Below are 22,276 nucleotides of genomic sequence, written 5' to 3' on the forward strand. Positions count from 1 at the left end.
ATATTTGGGAGAGTTAGGACGACTAACAGTCATGTTGTGTGAGAACTGGTCTTACTACATGTGAATATATATAATAGAACACAAAATCCATGAATAGACATGAAGTCTCACGAGAATTTAGTATACAATGAGGGGGATCCCTGGGTGGCTCAGCAGTTTAGAGCCTGCCTTTGGCCCAAGGCGTGATCCTGGGGTCCCGGGATCCAGTCCGGTATCAGGCTTTTCTGCATGGAGCCTGCTTCTCCCTCTGCCTGTGTCTCTGCCTCTCTCTGTTTCTCATGAATAAATAAATAAAAATCTAAAAAAAAAAAAAAAAAAGAAAAGAAAAGCACTGATAGACAGGAAACATTTTCCATTCACATTAGTAGTCTATCTAATATTTAGTGTAAGCTTCTAGCTATCGTTTAAGAGAATGATTAGCAACTAAGCAAATTGAAAGACGTTAACAGTTCACTGAAAGACAGGGCTCCTAAATATACAAAACGATTCTTCAGGCACTCATATAAAGGAAATACAAGCAAAAACTACAATTCTGTATAATTTCTTACATATTATGAGTTCCCAGCCGAGACCTGCCCATCTGAGGGGGCTGTATTACCTGCCATTTCCTGACCTCCCATGGGTCTGCATGGTTTCAAGTGGTCCCAAAGTCCCTTTTACCCAAGAAATTGTTATAATCCCCATGTAAACAAAGCAGTGTCCTTTGTATGCTCTGACCTTCCCATCTCGATTGCCTTGTCTTGCCGTCACAATTTCTCTGCAGGAGGTATCTGAATTTTTCAGTTTTGGAAATAAAGACAATCCTCTGCCTCACTATCACCAACAAGAAACAAGTGTGTGCCCATGCACATACACACACATACCCCCCAACCGTATTAGGGCGGTCTAAATCTTTTTTTTTTTTAACTTTTATTTATTTATGATAGTCGCACACATAGAGAGAGAGAGAGGCAGAGACGCAGGCAGAGGGAGAAGCAGGCTCCATACACCGGGAGCCCGACGTGGGATTCGATCCCGTGTCTCCAAGATCGCGCCCTGGGCCAAAGGCAGGCGCTAAACCACTGCGCCACCCAGGGATCCCTATCAGGGCGTCTAAAAGTAGGTTGATTGTTTAGCTTTTGGACTTTTAAAATCCACATGTAGGGATCCCTGGGTGGCGCAGCGGCTTGGCGCCTGCCTTTGTTGGCCCAGGGCGCGATCCTGGAGACCCGGGATCGAATCCCACGTCGGGCTCCCGGTGCATGGAGCCTGCTTCTCCCTCTGCCTGTGTTTCTGCCTCATTCTCTCTCTCTCTCCCTGTGACTATCACAAATAAAAATAAAAATTTAAAAAAAAATAAAATAAAATCCACATGTAATTTCTTTGCCTTACTCAGAATTTATATATTACAATTACCCTTTATTATCTCTACTAACATGAAACTATTTCTTTATAAAGCTTCACTATTTCCTTAATAGAAGGCATCCTCCTTTCAGATAACCTCTACTTCTCGAAACTGTAACTGGATGAAGAAACTCCCGGATTTCTATCACTTGGGGAGAATTCCTGAAAACTTGAGCTTTTTTCTTCCAAGTGGTTAAATGCACACGTGGGAATAGAGCTGCATTTTCTTTTAGGTCAAAAACTCATTCAAGGAAATGTTACTTCTCTCAGGATACGTCCCGAGGAGCCCTCCATCCAAACCGACCAAGCCGAGCCTCCCGCGGCCACGCAAATGGGGAGGAAGGACAGGGGAGAGAGAAGGGGTCCGGGGGACCCCCCCGCCCCCAGCAGCCACAGGGAAACGCTCCCGGGCCCTGGGCCGGGCGGGGCGGGGGAGGGGGGCGTCGGTCCGGGAGAGCCGCTGCCGGGCTCTCCCCGGGCCGCGCCAGGGCGCACAACTTAGAACTTAGGCGGCGGTGCGTTCCCGGCGCCCACGCCCGACCCGCCTCGCCGAAATGCCAGTCCCCGCGGCCGCCGCCACCGGCCGAGGTCGCGCGCCGGGCACAGGCTGCCAGCACGCTGGGGGATCGGGAAGGCCCCCGGGCTCGCAAGGGCCGCCCAAGCCTGGCCCCCAGCCCCGGGGCCCCTCGCGGCCGAGGAAGGGAAGGAAAGGCAGCGGGACAGAGGCCGAAGGACCCACCTGGCGGAGGCCGCGCGCCGGAGGGACAGACCCAGTCACCCTCCATCGTGCAGTCTTGGGGCACCTCGGGGCCGCCGCGGCACCTCACATCCGGAATAGGCAGCCACCACTTGCCTTCAAGCCCGAGCTTCACCTCATTGTTCCTGGGGGGTGGGGGGGAGTTGAAACAATCTGGCTGCAGGAGTAAGACAAATCTAGTGTCCACACTGCCGGCCCCGCCCAAGGGAGAGGTGGGGCCTCCTGAGAAGGTCCCCGTAGGAGAAGGAGCGGGGAGAGGCAGGGGAGAAAGAGGGGAAACCTGCCTAAATGCCATTTGCAAAGGAGTACCGGTTTTGTCCCCCTTGTAGTATCCCTGCCAGCAGGACAGTAAGTGATGAATGCGCTGGTACCATAAAACCGAAAATTTAGGACAGCCCTGGTGGCTCAGCGGTTTAGCGCCGCCTTCGGCCAAGGGCGTGACCCTGGAGACCTGGGATCGAGTCCCATGTCGGGCTCCCTGCATGGAGCCTGGTTCTCCCTCTGCCTGTGTCTCTTTCTCTCTCTGTCTCTCATGAATAAATAAATAAAATCTTAAAAAAAAAAAAACCACCTGAAAATTTACCATCCAACAGTAACAAAACTATTGGTGGGGGGAGTTTAAATAAATACACTTAAAAATGAGGTTAGAAGTTTGCATCATTAATGTGCCTGAGGTTATAAAGACTTTAATTGCTCCCTCCCCAGGTGCGAGTCAGGATCCAAAAAGCAGGAACTCCTGGTGCCCCATCACCTCGCTCAGGCTCTTTGCCAAGGACCTGCCAGGGAACCAGCGCTCCTTGCATGGCCTTTACGGGGCTGCTGCAGGTGATGTCCACACCGCTTGGGTGGATGGGGATGTGCTGGGTCCAAAGGAATCTCACAGAGCCTGGCAGGTTGCTCCTGCCTGACCGATGTCTTGATTTATTTCTTGCTAACTATTGAAAGAGGAACACATCGCTCTTGCAAAACGAATGCTCCCACAATGGAGACACGGGTAGATCACCAGAAGAAAACGAACCTAACAGGTGATGCAGCCACTCAGAGATGACGGGTGTTAATTTGGTGTGTGTATCCTCCAAGAGTAATCTAAGGAGACAGAAAGATCCATGCAAATACAGATCTTTTAAGTCTTCTAAGTGGGGACGCCCAGATGGCTCAGGGCGTCATTTTGGGGTCCTGGGATGGAGTCCCACGTAGGGCTCAGTAGAGGGAGCCTGCTTCTCCCTCTGCCTATGTCTCTGCCTCTCTCTGTGTGTCTCTCAAAATAAATTAATAAAATCTTTAAAAAAAAAAAAAATAGGGCAGCCCCAGTGGCGCAGCGGTTTGGCGCCGCCTGCAGTCTGGGATGTGATCCTGGAGACCGGGGATCTAGTCCCACATGGGGCTCCCTGCATGGAGCCTGCTTCTCCCTCTGCCTGTGTCTCTGCTTCTGTGTGTGTGTGTGTCTATAAATAAATAAATAAATAAAATCTTTTTAAAAAATAAATAAATAAATAAATAAAAGTCTTCTAAGGAGCTCCCTAAGTTCATGGGTAACCTTAACTATTTGGTGACTAAACAATGAAATTTGTGGACTCTTGTTTCCATTGACAAATGCAATCTTTGCTTTTATTATATATTTTTTAAGTATCTTCATGAATACAATTTCAGCGGCGAACTGAAGTCACCCCTGCCCACACCTGTATTGTCCCCTCAAAGATCACCTGCTGTCCTGCTAATCCCAGCCTGGCTCAGGCTCTGACTCCCAGACCCTTTTTCTCACTCATTTCCTGGTTGTTGGGACAGAAGTGGTGGGAATTTCTAAGGCGGAAGGAAGACAATGAGGACCCTGAGGGTCTTTGTCCTGGTGGGGCAGCTGCCTTTTTGCATTTCAGGTCAACAGGAAATCTCACAAAACCCAGCTGCCTTCCACTCCCAGGGGGTGCAGGGAGGGGTAAATTCCCTGCCACTTCTTCCCCACCAGGTAGAGTGGAACGTGAAAGCTTCCACTTCCTCTGGTGGAATTACCTGACCTGGGCTCTGGATCTCAGCTGCCCCTCCGCATTCCTCCCGGTGTTTCTTGTTCTTCACTTTACGGAGCGGTGGCCATTTCCTCACGCAGATGCACAAGTCAAAGCATTTTCTTCTGTCCCCATTCCCTGGATAGACACAGATTCAGTAACTATTACCTACTCATTGTATCAGGGAACCAAGGTCTAAATGGCTTTGCCATCGTGAACAAGGGTTGCACAGGACGATTCACACACACACGGGGCTCTCATGTTGCAAAATCCATTGCTCTCTCCTTGCAAATGGCCAAAACACATATAAAAAAGATTCTCAGAAAAAAAAAAAAAAGATTCTCAGCATCATTAGGGAAATCAAAATCATAGGCGGTATCACTTCACACCTACCAGGACAACTATAATGAAAAACTGGAAGATAACAAGGGAAATAAAGATGTGGAGAAATCAGGACCCTCATACACTGCTGGTGAGAATATAAAACTGTACAGAGACTGAAAAGCACCTCCACCAAAAGTTACATGTGGAGTGACCACATGATCAGCAATTCCACTCCTAGTTATATGTAACAGGGAACTGAAAACAGATATTCAAACAAAAACTTGTACACGAACGTTTATGGCTACATTTTTCATAAAGCCAAGAGGGAAACAACCCAAATGTCCATCAACTGATGAATGTTTAAACAAAATGTGCTATATCCATATGGGTTTTTTTTTAAAGATTATTTATTTATTTATTTATTTGAGAGTAGGGAGGGGGAAAGCAGGAGCAGAGGGAGAGGGAGAAGCTGACTCCTCACTGAACAGGTGGCCCGATTTGGGGTTCATCCCAGGACCTCAGGATCATGACCTGAGCCAAAGGCAGATGCTTAACCCACTGATCCACCCGGGTATCCCCATACCATGCATTTTTGTTTAGCCATAATATGAAATGAAGTACTGATACATGCTAAAACATAGATGAACCTTGAAAACATTATGATACATGAAAAAAGATAGACATCAAAGAATATTATACATTGTAAGATCTCATTTCATTCACTAGAAATGTCTAGAACAGGCATATCTAGAGATAGAAAGTCATTATTGGTTGCCAAGGGCTAATGGGAGGGAGATGTTGGAAGAAAAACTTTTCTTCTACCATTTTAGCTCAGTAACGGGGGCCTGCAAATTAACAGTAAATGAACAAGAGAAACGTTGGGAGAAGAGAGATGGAAGAGTTCCAGTGAAATCACTCATGTTTCTCTTTGAAGGTCAGAGAATTGCTGATAACCACACTCCAAAGGAACTGGGAAGGGAGGAAGAAGACGTTATTGAAGTTTGTCAGGAACAAACAGGGGGCCATTCAACGATTTAGATATTCTTTTTATTTTTTTCTTTACCCTCAATCCTTTTTTATTTTTAAAAATAGTTGTTTTGTAATGTAGTGTTCAAAACAGAATTGAAAACTGGCACCCCATCTCTTTAAAACATCTGGTAGGGCAGCCCCGGTGGCTCAGCAGTTTAGCACCACCTTCGGTCCAGGGCCTGACCCTGGAGACCCGGGATCGAGTCCCACATCGGGCTCCCTGCATGGAGCCTGCTTCTCCCTCTGCCTGTGTGTGTCTCTGCCTCTGTGTGTGTGTGTGTCTCTATGAATAAATAAATAAAATCTTTAAAAAAATAAAAATAAATAAAACATCTGGTAATTTGAATTCTAGTGCCCATTATTCATTATCACTTGTTTTTATTGTGTTGATTTTTGGTGATCAAACCTCAGCCCCCTTCATATTGCCCTTTCCTTTTTAAAAATTGCATATGTGCACAGAGAGGCCACCTTTTCCAGGACTGTGCATTTTCAGGCTTGTGATAAATAAGATCGACCAATACAAGTGTTCATGATGACTTTCCAATTAGCCCTGAAGTATTAGCAGTGATTGCTTCACTCCTGGACTATGACTTTCTGTGGGAGATGGAAGTTTTTCAGAGAACAGAACTATGGAAAAATGACCTTTCCTTAACTTGAAGCTTCTTTTAAAATTTGAGCATCTGGACCAAAAGAAGAGAAATATCAGGCTGGAGTCGAGAAGACAGAGATGGTGAGAGTAAATGACTAACTCCAAAGATGGCTTCACTGAAGAGAAAGCATTTTAAGATAAAACTCTTGTCAGAAGCTCCCAGAAAAGTTCTAATTTTCATTAGCAGTTAATAAAGTTATTCATGCAGAAGTGAATTCAACAGAACACTGCTCTTTTTTTTTTTACTTTGTACTTTTTGGCCTGGGATATTTTTTTTTTTTTTTAATTTACTTATGATAGTCATACAGAGAGAGGGAGGCAGAGACATAGGCAGAGGGAGAAGCAGGCTCCATGCACCGAGAGGCCGACGTGGGATTTGATCCTGGGTCTCGAGGATCGCGCCCTGGGCCAAAGGCAGGCGCCAAACCGCGGCGCCACCCAGGGATCCCAGGGATGTGGGTTTTAAATGGATGTTGTCTGTACCAGCTTCATTTAAATAAACTGTGGGCGACCACGAACTAGCTGGAGTAACTGAACCAAACCAGACCCGGACTTGCATCCCTCATTCACTCAAAAGGCTCGGGAGCCTAAAGGGTGAATAGTTGGTAGACGCTTGAGAAAGGGCTTGAGCAATGGTTCTCAGGGCTCGCTTGTATGTGATCGCCCACATAACACAATAGATACAACTTATTCTGACGTGGTCATAAATGTAAATAAGGGTCTGTCTGTCCTTGCCGGTCTGTTTACCATACCTAATATTCCTTTGAAGTATGCACATCTGGAGCAACAAGCTTATCTATTTACCAAGGTCTTCTGGCACCCGTGAGTCTGTCTTGCATGCTGAGTAAGGGGAACTTTGGAAAGTTTCACAAACCTGCTAAAAATAAACACCTTCTTGGCTTTGTTTTGCTCATGCTATAAAATGTTGTAAAACCTTGAATAAAGCTGGCACTGCTTGGACATCATCCACTGTGTCCCTCCTGTCCCCATCTCTTTACTTTTCTTTTATTTTCCTCATCCCCTTATCCTCAGGACCCTGATCGTGTTGCCGCAGTGCATGCAACAATAAACAAAATATTTGTAAAAACTGTAAAAAAAAAAAAAAAAAAAAAAAAAAGAAACGTTTATTGGAGATCCCTGGGTGGCTCAGTGGTTTAGCGCCTGCCTTCGGCCCAGGGCGTGATCCTGGAGTCCAGGGATCGAGTCCCACGTAGGGCTCCCTGCATGGAGCCTGCTTCTCCCTCTTTTAAATATTTAAATAAAATATTAAAAAAAAGAAACGTTTATTTACTATGTGGGAGCTTTTAGATGAAGAGACTCCCTAAAGAATTTGAGATAAGGGTTTATATACCAACTTCACAAGGGAGGGGTGCACTTCAAAGGATGGAAATTTCTTATGAGGTTTGCTTATGCAATCTTTTGGAAGGTTTTAATGCTCAAGATCAGGCCTCCCTAATTAGAGAACCCCATGAATGGGGGAGGGGAGGTTGTGGCAGCTATCCCTTATAAAACTCTGCTTTAACCAGATAAGATGGATTTATTTTTTTTTCAGATAAGAGGAATTTTTTAAGATTATTTATGCATGAGAGACAGAGAGAGAGGGGCAGAGACACAGGCAGAGGGAGAAGCAGGCTCCATGCAGGGAGCCCAGTGTGGGACTTGATCCTGGGTCTCCAGGGTCAGGTCCTAGGCTGAAGGCGGCGCTAAACCGCTGAGCCACCCAGGCTGCCCAGGTAAGAGGAATTTAGATAAGGCTTCTGCAACTCTTGTATCTCAGATGTTTTCACTTTGAAGCTATCTTTATACCATTCAGGTGGGTTATCAGTCCCATCAAGAGAATGAGGAATGACTGCTACTAAGTATGGACTTTCCTTTTGGGGTGATGAAAATGTCCTAAAATTTATTATGATGATTGCTGCACAATTTTCTGTGTATTCTAAAAAACAGTGACTGGTACACTTTAATGTGGCAAATTACATGTTATGCAAATGGCATATCAATAAAAAAAATGTAAACCAGGGGATCCCTGGGTGGCTCAGTGGTTGAGCATCTGCCTTTGGACCAGGGTGTGATCCTGGAGTTTCAGGATCGAGTCCCACATCGGGCTCACTGCATGGAGCCTGCTTCTCCCTCTGCCTGAGTCTCTGCCTCTCTCTGTGTGTCTCTCATGAATAAATAAATAAAATATTTTTAAAAAAATGTAAACCAGCACATAAACTCAATAAGATATATGTGAAAGATTGGTGGAAAATTTTACAGTGTTGATGAATTAAGATAAGAATACTGCAATCCACTGATCAGTGTTCACATCACCAAAAATGTGAGCAACAGATATCATGTGTGTTGTGATATAATGTTGTAGTAGTACAAAGTGTTGACTATAATAAAATGTTCTTGCTAAAGTAATTGAGCCTAAATCTAACCAAGTTCATAGATGTCACTACAGGAAATTCTATTTCTCATGGAAAATGGCCAGCACAAAATGTATACAGAAAAATCTAGAATATGAGTAATTCTATAGGACAAATAATTCAGTCTTTTCATCAAGCGCATGGCAAGAAAACAAAGGGGTGGGGGTGGTTATCCATTTAAAAAGAGGATTAAACCATATTTCAGCTAATGCCATGTATGACCGTTGTTTGCATCCCAGTAAGAACAAATCAAATTTAAAAGACACATTCAGGTCCAACGGGTTCATTGCAGATGGATGTTTTCATGTAGTATCAGAGAGTAACTGTAATTTTTGTTAGATATAATGATGGTATTTTGGTTATGTTTTTTTAAAGCCCTATTTGTTAGAGTTTGTGGTCAGAGGAAATACCTTCCTTGAATTTATGCATGAAGACATATGAATCTGGAATATGCTTTAAAATATGTGAGCAAAAAATTAAATAAAACATAATTGGCAAAATATTGGTGTTTGTTGAAGCTGGTTGGTACATACAGTATTTGTTATATTGTTATATCTGCTTTGTTTGAAATGATCCTTTTTTTCTTAAAGATTTTATTTATTTGGGGGACGCCTGGATGGCTCAGTTATTGAGTGTCTGCCTTCAGCTCAGGGCCTGATCCCAGGGTCCCAGGATGGAGTCCCCGCAACGGGATCCCTGCATAGAGCCTGCTTCTCCCTCTGCCTGTGTCTCTTCCTCTCTCTCTGTGTCTCTCATGAATAAATAAATAAAATATTAAAAAATAAAGCTAAAAAGGTATACAAAAACAACTATACCAACCAAAACTGCTGAATCATCATATTTTGAGTATGTTATTGAGATATATGGATAAAATACTGAAATGAAAGTGTTGATTATGGTTATATTTACAGATCTGTAATTGGTTACATTTCTAGTTAGGACTGAAGACAGGTGATTTTTTTTTTTAATTTGTTTTTAAATTTTAAGTAAACTCCACTCTACACATGGGACTTGAACTCACAACCTCAAGATCAAGAGTCACATGGTGCACTGAGCCAGTCAGGCACCCCCAGATGATTTTAAGTACAGTAGTCCCTTATTATCAACAATTTCATTTTCCACAGTTTGTTATCCACAGACAATTGTAGTTCAGAAGCAGATGTTCCTTCTGACATAGTGTAAGAAGATCAATAGTAGCCTAACGCTATGTCACAATGCCTACTGTCATTCCTCACCATCTTATCAGGTAGGTATTTTATCATCTCACAACATCATAGGAAGAGGAAGAATGAGTATAGTACCATAAGGTATTTTGAGAGAGACCACATTCACATAACTTTTATTACAGTACATTTTTACAATGATTCTATTTCATTCTTTTTTGTTTTGTTTTGCTTTTTTTTGTTCTATTTAATTCTTATTGTTAATCATCTCCTACTGTAACTAGTTTATAAATTAAACTTTCTCATAGATATGTATGTCCGGGAAAAAAACATGGCATATACAGGATTTGGTACTATCCATGGTTTCAAGCATAGACTGGGGGTCGTGGATCATGTCTCCTGCAGATAAGGGTGGGGGGGACTACTCTATTATGGAAATATTCAAGGGCTTAATTGAGGTGAATGGTATCTAATGGGCCCTTGTATTAAAATGTAAATATATAGAAGGAAATTCTGAAGAACACACACTATATTGTTAACAGTTCACCACTAGGAATGGTATGAACATTAGGGCAGAAGGTCAAGATGACTCATTTTTGCTGAGCATATACTATGTGCCAGACACTGTTCTTAATGCTTGAAATACAGCCATGAAAGAGACAAAGAAAAAAAGTTCCAGCTCACATGGGGCTCACATTCTAGTGGGAGAGAATGAAAAAATAAGATTGATTATATATGATCCGTCCTATGCAGCACACAAAGGCAGGGGACGGAGTCAGCCACGGGGAGGCTTGGGGACCTGCACTTTCGGTAGGTTGTACAGTGAAGGCCTCACTGAGAAGGTGACATAATACCTGAAGGAAATAGGGGGAGAGCCCCATGGAGATCTGGGGATGAAAGTTGCAACAAGAGGGAATATCCTGTACCTCTTTCTACTGTTACTCTGTTAAATCTTTTCAGCCACTGACCGACAGTCATTTTCCCACCAGTTTTGAGGCAACAGGTGCCATGTTGTACTTTGGCAGGATGCAAGCAGTCAGGTTTAGGGCCAGGATTACCTTGATGGTTTACATAATCAAGGTATGGTTCAAGACCTTTGCCACTTTGAATAAATGGAGGCTCTAGCCACGTGTACTAGGCATGTATGCTTCCATAAATTGGATCTTTCTTGAATACATGTATAAATTGTTCCTTGCTTAGCATCTTAAGGGACTCAGTCCACTTTTATACAGGCTGTTCACAGCTGCTTGAGTGACAGTGCTGTACAAAATCCAAACTGTCCCTTGCCACCTAGCTCCAGGATACTCATCCCTCATTGGAATCATTAAGTAGTGAGTGGGGAACATTTCTATATCCGTGGATGTAGAGCTAACAGGATATTTCTTTCATTAACCTCAGGGACAGTAGCTTAAGTAAGCAGAAAGGCTGATCAGTATCCTTGGTCACTGAATCCCAGCAAATCACAGTGTGAAGTCACTAAATGGTCACAGTTGATTACATCACAATGGGTTTGCAGCATATAAAGCCCAGACCATCTTTAGGCCTAGGTTTATTTCTCCTAAGGGTATGTAGTGGCAGGAAGGATTTCTGTTACGGAGCAGCTAGTCAACACTGGTATAGTTTTCTCTCTCTCTCTCTCTTTTTTTTTTTTTTTATGATATACATAGAGAGAGAGAGAGAGGGAGAGGCAGAGACACAGGCAGAGGGACAAGCAGGCTCCATGCAGGGAACCCCATGCGGGACTCGATCCCAGGACTCCAGGATCACGCCCTGGGCCAAAGGCAGGCACCAAACCGCTGAGCCACCAAGGGATCCCAGTTTTCTCTTTTTCCTGCAGAATCTTTACTTAGAGAAATTGATTTGTATCCGCAGCAAGGGTAATAAAAAATGCTTTCTTTCCTTCTCAGCCCACAGTTTTAGAAGAAAGCCGAAGAGTGTGGTCTACGGAGCATGCTGCGCTTGCCAGGGGTGTGGACGCAGAGTTCAAGCACAGACAAAGGGCAGGCAGTGATTTCATACTTCTGATAGGTAAGTTAGCTCAGTTGTACTCGGATTCTGTGCTACCCTCTTCTGTCCATAGGCTCCTTTTTCAAAGTAGGCCTCTCCCTGAGCTTCCTCTGTATATATCTGGTTAGCACTGTGGCCGTGTATGCTCGGTCTCCCTAATGGTTCATCATGATGATCATGAGAGCTCCGCCTCGGGGATTGGAAATAGTATGATCCCTTCTGGTAATTTCAAACTCAAAGCCCAGAAAAGGCCATGATTTGACTAGAGTTGATTTCATGCGTCTGATAGGTGTGCAATGTAAGTTGCACCTTGTGTTTTATCCCGTGATATTTACATGCATGACTTTCTGCAATGTTTTAATCCAGTTTATACTGGTGCCGTGGAGGTTTTCTAGAAATCACGTGTACATTAGACTTCCAGTAATAGTATAGCTAAGTTTTCAGTGCTCAAGACTGAGCAAAGAAAGGCAGTATTATTTCAGTAACTTGAGACCTTTTAAAGCCGTCAGAGTAGCCTGCTCGTTTGATTAACCTGAGAACTAGGAAAGATTTGAGGTGATCCTGTTGGTCTCCCTAGACTGCTGAGGAACAGAACTTGTTGCTGTATGTTGGATCTAAAGGATAATGCTGAAACTTCCCTTGTGAAATGTAGTCTGCTAGAGGGCCTTCTACTTAGCCGTTTTGTTTATACATAATCAGAATCTCTGTTGGGGAGGATCAAGCATGAAGTTGCTTGTCATTTCTTTCTAAGACGAAAACTACACTTGTCAAATGCCAGTTCTACGTTATTCTTTTGGTCTGTGGCACAGGGCAGGCTTAGAATAATAGTGAAAGACGAATAGCTTATTTTGATGATGTATTCTTTTGTGATTTTAAAAAAATAAGATTTTATTAATTCGGGGCACCTGGGTGGCTCAGTGATTGAGCCCCTGCCTTTGGCTCAGGTCCCACATCAGGCTCCCCAGAGGGATCCTGCCTCTCCCTCTGCCTCTCTCTTTTATTTATTTATTTGAGAGAAAGGGAAAGCATGAGTAGGGGGAGAAGAATAGGGAGAAATAGACTCCCCACCGAGTGAGGAACCTGATCCAGGGGGATCAAGATTATTCATTTTTCTGTGTTGAGTTGTATAAGTTCTTTATATATTTTGGATATAAAGCCCTTATTGGCTATTTTATTTATAAATGTCTTCTCTCACTCAGTAGGTTGCTTTTTTGTTTTGTTGATGGGTTCTTTTACTGTGCAATAGCTTTTTATTTTGATGTAGCAGTGCTAATCATGAGAGAAATGCAAATCAAAACTGCAATGAGATATGGCCTCATGCCTATCAGAATGACTAAAGAGACAACAAATAACAAGTGTTGGCAAGGATGTAGAGAAAAGGGACCCCTTGTACTGTTGGTTGGATCATAAATTGATAGCAAAAACTATGGAAAACAGTATAGAGGTTCCTCAAAAACTTAAAAAATAGAAATACCATATGATCCAATCACTCCACTACTGAGTATTTACCCCCAAAAATGGAAACCCTAATTCAAAAAAGATATATGGGGATCCCTGGGTGGCTCAGTGGTTTAGTGCCTCCTTCGGCCCAGGGCCTGATCCTGGAGACCCGGGATCGAGTCCCACATCGGGCTCCCTGCATGGAGCCTGCTTCTCCCTCTGCCTGTGTCTCTGCTTCTCTCTCTCTCTCTCTCTCTCTCTGTGTGTGTGTGTGTCTCTCATGAATAAATAAATAAAATCTTAAAAAAAAAAGATACATGCACCCCTATGTTTATTTCAGACTTATTTACAACAGCCAGGATTTGGAAGCAACCCAATTATCCATCAATAGATGAATGGATAAAGAATATGTGGTGTCTGTGTGTGTACACACACAAACACTGGAATATTACTCTTAAAAAATAATGAGATCTTGTCATTTGCAACAACTTGGACGGACCTAGAAGGTATTGTGCTAAGTGAAATTAGTGGGGAAAGATAAATACCATATGATTTTACTTATATGTGGAATCCGGGGGAAAAAATGAATAAACAGAAAGATAGACTTACATACAGAGACAAACTGGTGGTTGCCAGAGGGGAGGTGGTTGATGGAATAGGCAAAATAGAAGGAGATGAAAAGCTGCAGACTTCCAGTTACTAAATAAATAAGGCACAGTGATAAAAAGTACAGCATAGAAAGTGTAGTCAATAATATCATATTAAGGGACGCCTGGGTGGCTCGGCGGTTGGGAGCCTGCCTTCGGCTCAGGTCATGATCCCCGGATCCGGGATTGAGTCCCACATTGGGTTCCCTGCGTGGGACCTGCTTCTCCCTCTGCTTGTGTCTCTGCCTCTCTCTCTGTGTGTCTCATGAATAAATAATCTTTTAAAAAATAATATTGTATTAATGTTGTATAGTGACAGTAACTAATCATCACGAGCACTGAGTAACGTATAGAATTGTCCAATCAATATATTGTACACCAGAAACTAATATATCATATGTCAATTATACTTTAATAAAAAATTAAAATACACATGTACATATACATACACAAATTAGTTGGGGCACCTAGGTGGCCCAGTCCATTAAGCATCTGCCTTCTGCTCAGGTCATGATCTCAGGGTCCTGGGATCCAGCCCCTGTCAGGCTCCCTGCTCAGTGGGAAATCTGCTTCTCACTCTCCCTCTGCCTGCTGCTCCCCCTGCTCATTTTCTCTCTCTGTGTGTCAAATAAATAAAATCTTTAAAAGAAAAAAAGCAAATTAGCAGATATTTCAGGAACTTTAAGGAAACCTTTGACATTTTTTTTTAAAGATTTTATTTATTTATTCACGAGAGACACACACAGAGAGAGGCAGAGACACAGGCAGAGGGAGAAGCAGGCTCCATGCAGGGAGCCCTACGTGGGACTCGATCCTGGGTCTACAGGATCAGGCCCTGGGCTGAAGGCAGCGCTAAACCATTGAGCCACCCGGGCTGCCCAAACTTTGACATTCTTTTTTTTTTTTTTAATTTTTTATTTATTTATTTATGATAGTCATACAGAGAGAGAGAGAGAGAGAGAGAGAGGCAGAGACACAGGCAGAGGGAGAAGCAGGCTCCATGCACCGGAGCCCAACGTGGGACTCGATCCCTGGTCTCCAGGATCGCGCCCTGGGCCAAAGGCAGGCGCCAAACCGCTGCGCCACCCAGGGATCCCAACCTTTGACATTCTTAAGAGCACCTGGACTTAGGGAGTTCCTGCATGGCTCAGTCCTTTAAGTGTCTGCCTTCAGCCCAGGTCATGATTCTGGAGTCCTGGGATCCAGTCTGGCTCCCTGCTCAGCTGGGAGTCTGCTTGTCCCTCCCCCTGCTTGTGCTCTCACTCCCAAATGAATAGATTAAATCTTTAAAAAACACCGACACATAACCACAGATACTGATTTTTTTTTTTTTTGGTAGCATGATAGTGAAGCACTGTAAATAAGTAAAATACCTGTCAACTGACAAGTGATTAAAGAAATATATGATTCAATCTTCTCAACCATGAAGTATGAAGTTATTTGTACATAGCTTTATAATTAGAAATTATAAATAATAAATCATGAAAATAACATATATACTTTAATGAATTTTGATGTATATGCATATCTGTGATAACATGACCAAAGCAACATAAGGAACATAGTCACTATCCTCCAAAATTACCTTTTCCCCTTTGTCATCTTTCCCTCACACACCTCTGTGCCTACCATCTCCTAAAAGTCATTGATCTGCTGTATATCACCATACAAAATTTTACACTTTCTGGAGTTTTATAGAAATGAAATCATGGAGTATATACTCTTTTTTTTCTTTTCTTGGCCTTTTAAACTCAGAATAGTTGTTGTGAGATTCATCCCTACTCTTTGTATCAATGGTTCATTCTTTTTGTTGCTGAATTGCAGGGGGTTCCATTGTATGGATATTCCATAGTATGTCCACTCATCTGTTGATGGTCATTTGGAGTGTTTCCAGCTTTTGACCATTATAAATAAAGTTAGGTACCTATGTATGTAGGTCTCTGTGTGAACTTTCATTTCATATGCCTTCGTTGAGGCATATGAAATGAGGCATAAATGAGGCATATTGAGGCATAATTTACTTATTGTAAAATTCACTTTCAAATTGTATAAAATTGTACAAGTTTTGACAGAGGTATATAACCATGTACCCACTATCACAGTCAAGATATGAAATACTTCTATGACTCCAGAAAGTTTTCTCAGGTTCCTTTGTAATCTGTGATATCATTTTACTTCCAGTCCTTGGCAACTACTGATCTAATTTCTGTCCATATAGTTCTGTCTTCTTTTAAAGTCATATACATGGAACCATAGAGCAATAATCCTTTTGTTTCTGGCTTCTTTCACATAGCACAACGCTTTCCAGATTCATCCATGGTGTATTCTCATCAATGAATTCATTCATTTTTATCATTGAGTATTTCATCATGTGGATATATTTTATTTATTCACCTGTTGCTGGACATTCAAATTGTTTCCAGAATTTAGAGTTTCTGAAAAGCCTTATGGGAGAACTTTTAGAACTTTTAGAACATGTGTGTTTGAGTTACAGTCTAGAATCTTTTTATTTCAGCCTAAAGGATTTCTTTTTGTATTTCTTGCAGGGCAGATTTAGTGGTAGTGAATTCCTATCAGCTTTTATTTATCTGAATTTCTCATTCCATTTAGCTCTTTTACTATGATTCTGTCCTTTTATTTGGGACATACTCATCTGTCTCCTCATTTTGTCTGTTTCTATGTATGAGGAAAATCAGCTACATCTCCTGATCTTGAAAGTAATGGCCTTGTGAAGTAGAGGTCCTGTAATACCTTATAGGGCAATGTCCTTGTTCACCAGAAGAAGGGCACTCCAGGGGTGTCGCCTATGTGTGTTATGTGTGCCTTGCTGTTGAGGCTAAGCTGCATTGCATTCCTGCAGGTTTCACTTCCTTTCAATAGGTGGTTCTTTATAGAACTATAAGATAGTATGGGACACCTGGGTGGCTCAGTGGTTGAGCATCTGCCTTTGGCCCAGGGTGTGATCCTGGGATCTGGGATGGAGTCCCACATCTAGCTCCTGGCATGGATCCTGCTTCTCCCTCGGCCTGTCTCTGCCTCTCTCTCTGTGTCTCTCATGAATAAATAAATAAAATCTTAAAAAGTATATTTAGGGACTCTGGGTGGCTCCATTGGTTAAGCAACTGACTCTTGATTTTGGCTCACATCATGATGTTGGGGTCCTGAGATCAAGCCCTGTGTCTGGCTCCACACTTGACATTCTCCCTCTCTCCTCCTCCTTCCCTTGCTCACATTCTCTCTCTTTACATAAATAACTAAATAAAATCTTTTTTAAAAAACTCCTTTTTAGGAGTGCCTGGGTGGCTCAGTCAGTTAAGCATCTGCCTTCGGCTTAGGTCATGACCCCAGAATCCTGGGATCGGAGCCCCACTTCAGGCTCTCTGCTCACCCAGGAGCCTGCTTCTCCCTTTCCCTCTGCCTGCCACTCCCCTTGCTTGTACTCTGTCTCTCAAATAAATAAAATAAAACATCTTGATTTTCAGTTGATTAAGAGTCTGCCTTTGGCTCAGGTCATGATCTTGGGGTCCTAGGATCCAGTCCTGTGTCCTCTCTGCTCAGCAGGGAGTCTGCTTCTGCCTTTCCCCCTGCTCGTGCTTTCTCTTAAATAAATAAATAAAATCTTCAGGCAAAAAAGATTTCATTTCTTTTTCTCCTAGATCCTATGAAACTTCAGTATAGTATTTCTCTCTTGCTGGTCTAAGAAAGGAGCAAGGTATAAAAGGTTTGTAGTTTTCAGCCTCTAATAGCAACATAAAGGGCTGCCCGGGATTCCAATTTTATGTGTGGTTCCAGATTGTTTGGCCAATTTATATTACCAGCAGAGGGGCACCTGAGTGGTTCAGTTGGTTAAAAGGCTGCCTTCCACTAGGGTCATGATCTGGGGGTCCTAGGATCCAGCCATTAGCCTCTCCACTCAGTGGGGACCCTGCTTCTCCCTCTCCTTCTGCCCCTCCCCCAGCTGTGCTCTCTCTTTCTCTCTCTCTCTCTCAAATAAATTAATTAATCTTAAAAAATAATAAATTGGGCAGCCCGGGTGGCTCAGCGGTTTAGCACCGCCTTCAGCCCAGGGCCTGCTCCTGGAGACCTGGGATGGAGTCCCATGTCGGGCTCCCTGCATGGAGCCTGCTTCTCCCTCTGCCTGTGTCTCTGCCTCTCTCTCTCTCTCATTAATAAATAAATAAGTCTTTAAAAAAAGACTAGTTTTAAAAAATAATAATTAAAAAATAATAAATAATAAATAACAGGACACCTGGTTGCTCAGCAGTTGAGCATCTGCTTTGGCTCAGGGCTGATCCTGGTCCGGTGATCAAGTTCCATATCAGATGCCCTGTGAGGAGCCTGCTTCTCCCTCTGCCTGTGTCTGTCTCTGCCTCTCTCTATGCATCTCTCATGAATAAATAAATAAAATCTTTAAAATAATAGTAATAATAAGTTATAAGCAGAAAGATTCAGTGCCTTTCTGAAAATGTACAAATGAATCATTTACATAAAAAAGGAAATTTTGTGGACAGTGTGTGTGTGTATAGGCACCAAGCTAGGGGGGGAAAGAAACACAGGGTGGGGAGAAGATAACTTCTGAGGGGGGGATGAGAGTGTGGATTCAGAGAAATCTTATTTTTCTTTGTAGATTTTTTTATTGGAGTTCGATTTGCCAACATGTAACACCCAGTGCTCATCCTGTCAAGTGCCCCCCTCAGTGCCTATCACCCAGTTACCCCATCCCCCCGCCCACCTCCCTTTCCACTACCCCTTGTTCGTTTCCCAGAGTTAGGAGTCTCTCATGTTTTGTCATCCTCTCTGATTTTCAGAGAAATCCTACTGGAAGTCCTCCACCTTCTGAGAAGTTCATTTCCTGTCCATGAAGGCCCTTGGGTGGGTTTGAAATTTAAATAGACTAGAAAAGTTTTGAATCAGCCAGTGTGGGACATTTTCCAGGACTCAGGTAGGGATGAATAATACAATTAAAACAGTAAAGATATCCATGATAAATCATGCAAAACTCCTTTTCTTTTCCAGAAGTGAAAATGAGTTTGTTTGCCTTTACTTGGAGATCTCTTTCTTTATCACTTCCACTACAGGCACCAGGAGCAGCAGCACTAGCCACATCCCCACATTGGTCCTTAATGTCGTGAAAATAATCCTGACTAATGATCTGAAATGTAATGCTGTATTTCACACATAATATTATTTGAAACTATATTATCAAGTGGACATTTATGCTGGGTATCATTGCAGGTAAATGAAGAATTCAGAGCCTAAACCCAAGTTTAAGACAAGATGCAAAAAAAAGGAAAAAAAAATCAAAGAGCTTGGAACAGAATTCTGGCAGCAGTGAACCTGGGTAATAAAAGTAGATAATATTGTGTCATGTCAGTGAGTTCTAAGGCAGGCGATTATTTTGTTAGGTGAAAGGAACATGTGACCAGAAGCAGACTTTCTGGTGAATTAACATTTTCATTTATATAACTATACAGGTTTGATTTTCTAAGAACCATGTTCATGCGTGGAAAAGACTCAGGTATCAGTTTCTTAAACCACACTAAATGTTTTGTGACAATATATTACACAAGCAAAACTGCTTTCGGGAGGAAATTTTCATGATGACTTGAATAACTGGGTCTACAAGAAACCCTGCAAAAGGAAAATCCACAATTTAATGATTACCCAAGCCCTCTTTAGACCTCTTGACCATCATTTATTAATAACCCATGGACTTATCTACCCACCTTGACAAAAGCTTCCATGTACTTAACATCTTCCTAAGAGTGTCTAAACTCCTAAGCTCACTAGGTGTTTGTTTTTTATTTTTATTTTATTTTTTTAAACATTTTTAAGACTTTATTTATTTATTCATGAGAGACACAGAGAGAGAGAGGCAGAGACACAGACAGAGGGAGAAGCAGGCTCCACTCAGGGAACCCGACGTGGGACTCGATCCCGGGTCCCCAGGATCACACCCTGGGCTGTAGGCAGCACCAAACCGCTACACCACCAGGGCTGCCCAGTGTTTGTTTTTTTTTAATTTGTCTCTTGTTACCATTCTACTAAAAAGTTATGTCAAAAGTTGCCAGTGAACTCCAAATGACCCAGTCTAGTGGCCTTTTCCCAGCTCTATCCTGTTTCATTGTAATATTTTATAATTCTCCACTACATTTATTTTTCCTATCCCTCTTCTTCCTTTTTCACATCTCTGAGAAGTCAGTTACTCTCTCTTTTTTCACCCCAAGGGGGCTGTTCCCCAGGGTTCTGTCCTCAGCTCCTGACAAATGACACGCATTCATAGGAGATAATCTGCTACTGTACTAGGAAGGGAGCTGACAGGCACCTAGGTTGCTCAGTCAGTTAAGCCTTCAAATCTTGCTTTGGGCTCAGCTAGTGATCTCATGGGTCATGAGATTGAGCCCAGGTCAGGCTCTGCACCTTAGCGGGGAGTCTGCTTGAGATCCTCTCCCTCTCTGCCCCTTCCCCTCCATTCTCTCTCTCAGATAAATAAATAAAGTCTTTATTATAAAGATTTTATTTAATAAGATTTTATTTATTTATTCATGAGAGACAGAGAGAGGCAGAGAGAGAAGCCAGCTCCCTATGGGGAGCCTAATGCAGGACTCCATCCCAGGATCATGACCTGAGCCTAAGGCAGACGCTCAACCACTGAGCTACCCAGGGCCCCGGTAAATAAATCTTTAAAAAAAAAAAAAAGAAAGAGAGCTAAATTAGGCATGTGAAAACCTGCACTCAAGTCCTAATCATGTGTCATAGTAACAGCATGAACATTGTTCAGTCACTTAAATCTTGGGAGTCTCAGTTACTGCATCCAGAAGAAGTGAGAGGAAACTTGCCCTACCTATGGTACAAAGTTATAATGAGGATCAAGAGGGATAATAGATGTAAAAAGTTTGATAAGCATAGTACTATGCAAATGGATATTACTTGCATTATTAGAAGACAGCTAGGGCAGCCCGGGTGGCTCAGCAGTTTAGTGCTGCCTTTAGCCCAGAGCATGATCCTGGATCAAGTCCCACATCAGGCTTCCTGCATGGAGCCTGCTTCTCCCTCTGCCTGTGTCTCTGCCTCTCTCTCTCTGTGTCTCTCATGAATAAATAAATAAAATCTTAAAAAAAAGAAGAAGAAGACAGCTAGGTCATTGGCACTGTGAGACAGACTCTGTTTGAAGCTAATTGGCTCCCAAGGGGATCAAACCATGACCTTATATGAATCACCTATATTTTGAGACCCTATATTAATTATCCATATATTTTTAAAAGATTTTATTTATTTATTCATAAGAGATACAGAGGGAGAGGCAGGCTCCCTGCAGGAAGCTTGATGCAAGACTCGATCCCAGGACCCCAGGATCACCACCTAAGCCAAAGGCAGACGCTTAACCACTGAGCCACCTAGGTGCCCCTAATAATCCATATTTGAACCAACTAGCCTAACAGGCCCAGGCTGTGTAAGTTAATTCTTCTGTATATTCATTCATCATGAAATCTAAGTTTGCATTATTTGGGAGTACTGCTTCATAGAGCATTAGTGTTAGCAGAAGCAGTCATTGTGCAGAGCTTAAAATGCTGATCAAATATCTGTAAAGTCTTGTGCATATTCTAAATCCTTGACTGGTGGTAAATACCAAAAAACATGATAAAATGCTTTAATCACCTTGAATGTATAAGAAAATATAAATGTCTACTGTTATGAATTATTTGCTACATTTTATATTGCCAGCATTTAAACACTGGATTCTTTATATTACAGGAACATGAGCCCACAGGTTGCCCTTAAATTTCAGGAGCTCTTTCAACGCATTCACAGGCAGATGGAGGGCCATGCCCACCACCATCTCTACCCACATCCTCTCTACTCAGAGGAGTTGCTCCTCCTTCTCCAACTTCTTTACCTAGAATAAGTGGCAAACCATCACCACCACTATCACCTTTGTGGGAGGACCTCCTTCTCCAAAATCACCACTTGCTTTCTCTTATGGAATAAAGCAGAAATAAATGTATCCAATAATTAATTCTTTTTTAAAAAGATTTTATTTATTCATTCATGAGAGACAGAGAGAGAGAGAGAGGCAGAGACACAGGCAGAGGGAGAAGCAGGCTCCACGCAGGGAGCCCGATGTGGGACTCGATCCTGGGACCACAGGATCATGACCTGAGCCAAAGGCACACACTCAACTGCTGAGACACCCAGGCATCCCCCATGTATTAATTCTTGAACTGCATGACTTGACTCTTCTTTGTAAGAATCAACTCATCAAAGGGAAAACTTTGACTACAGAATGTTCTTGAGCATCTTCTGGTCAACAATGTATGAAAACTGTGTACCTGTGGGTATTATATAAGATTAGAGAATAAGACTACTGACTCTTGCTATCCCTCCTGAGCTCATCATCTTATATTTCTCCATCAGACAGTATCTCAGTTGGAAACTCTAACTCCATAGAGATATAAAATTCATATA

General features: G+C 42.6%; 2 long non-coding RNA genes across 2 annotated transcripts in view; one reads left to right on the plus strand and one right to left on the minus strand.

The window, feature by feature from the left end:
- LOC144308706 (uncharacterized) overlaps positions 1-2,324 on the minus strand; it is a 53,811-nt gene extending 51,487 nt beyond the window's left edge. Inside the window, exon 1 of the long non-coding RNA XR_013375062.1 lies at positions 2,123-2,324. This is a non-coding gene — a long non-coding RNA (uncharacterized LOC144308706). The remainder of the gene's footprint in view (positions 1-2,122) is intronic.
- An 8,889-nt stretch (positions 2,325-11,213) lies between these two features.
- Positions 11,214-21,827, plus strand: LOC144308000 (uncharacterized). The gene is made up of 4 exons (XR_013374650.1): positions 11,214-11,330; positions 11,624-11,744; positions 19,046-19,151; positions 21,566-21,827. It is a non-coding gene; the product is annotated as an uncharacterized LOC144308000 (long non-coding RNA).
- Positions 21,828-22,276: the final 449 nt, after the last annotated feature.

This window comes from Canis aureus, chromosome X, assembly GCF_053574225.1.
Source record: "Canis aureus isolate CA01 chromosome X, VMU_Caureus_v.1.0, whole genome shotgun sequence".
NCBI classification, from domain to species: domain Eukaryota; kingdom Metazoa; phylum Chordata; class Mammalia; order Carnivora; family Canidae; genus Canis; species Canis aureus.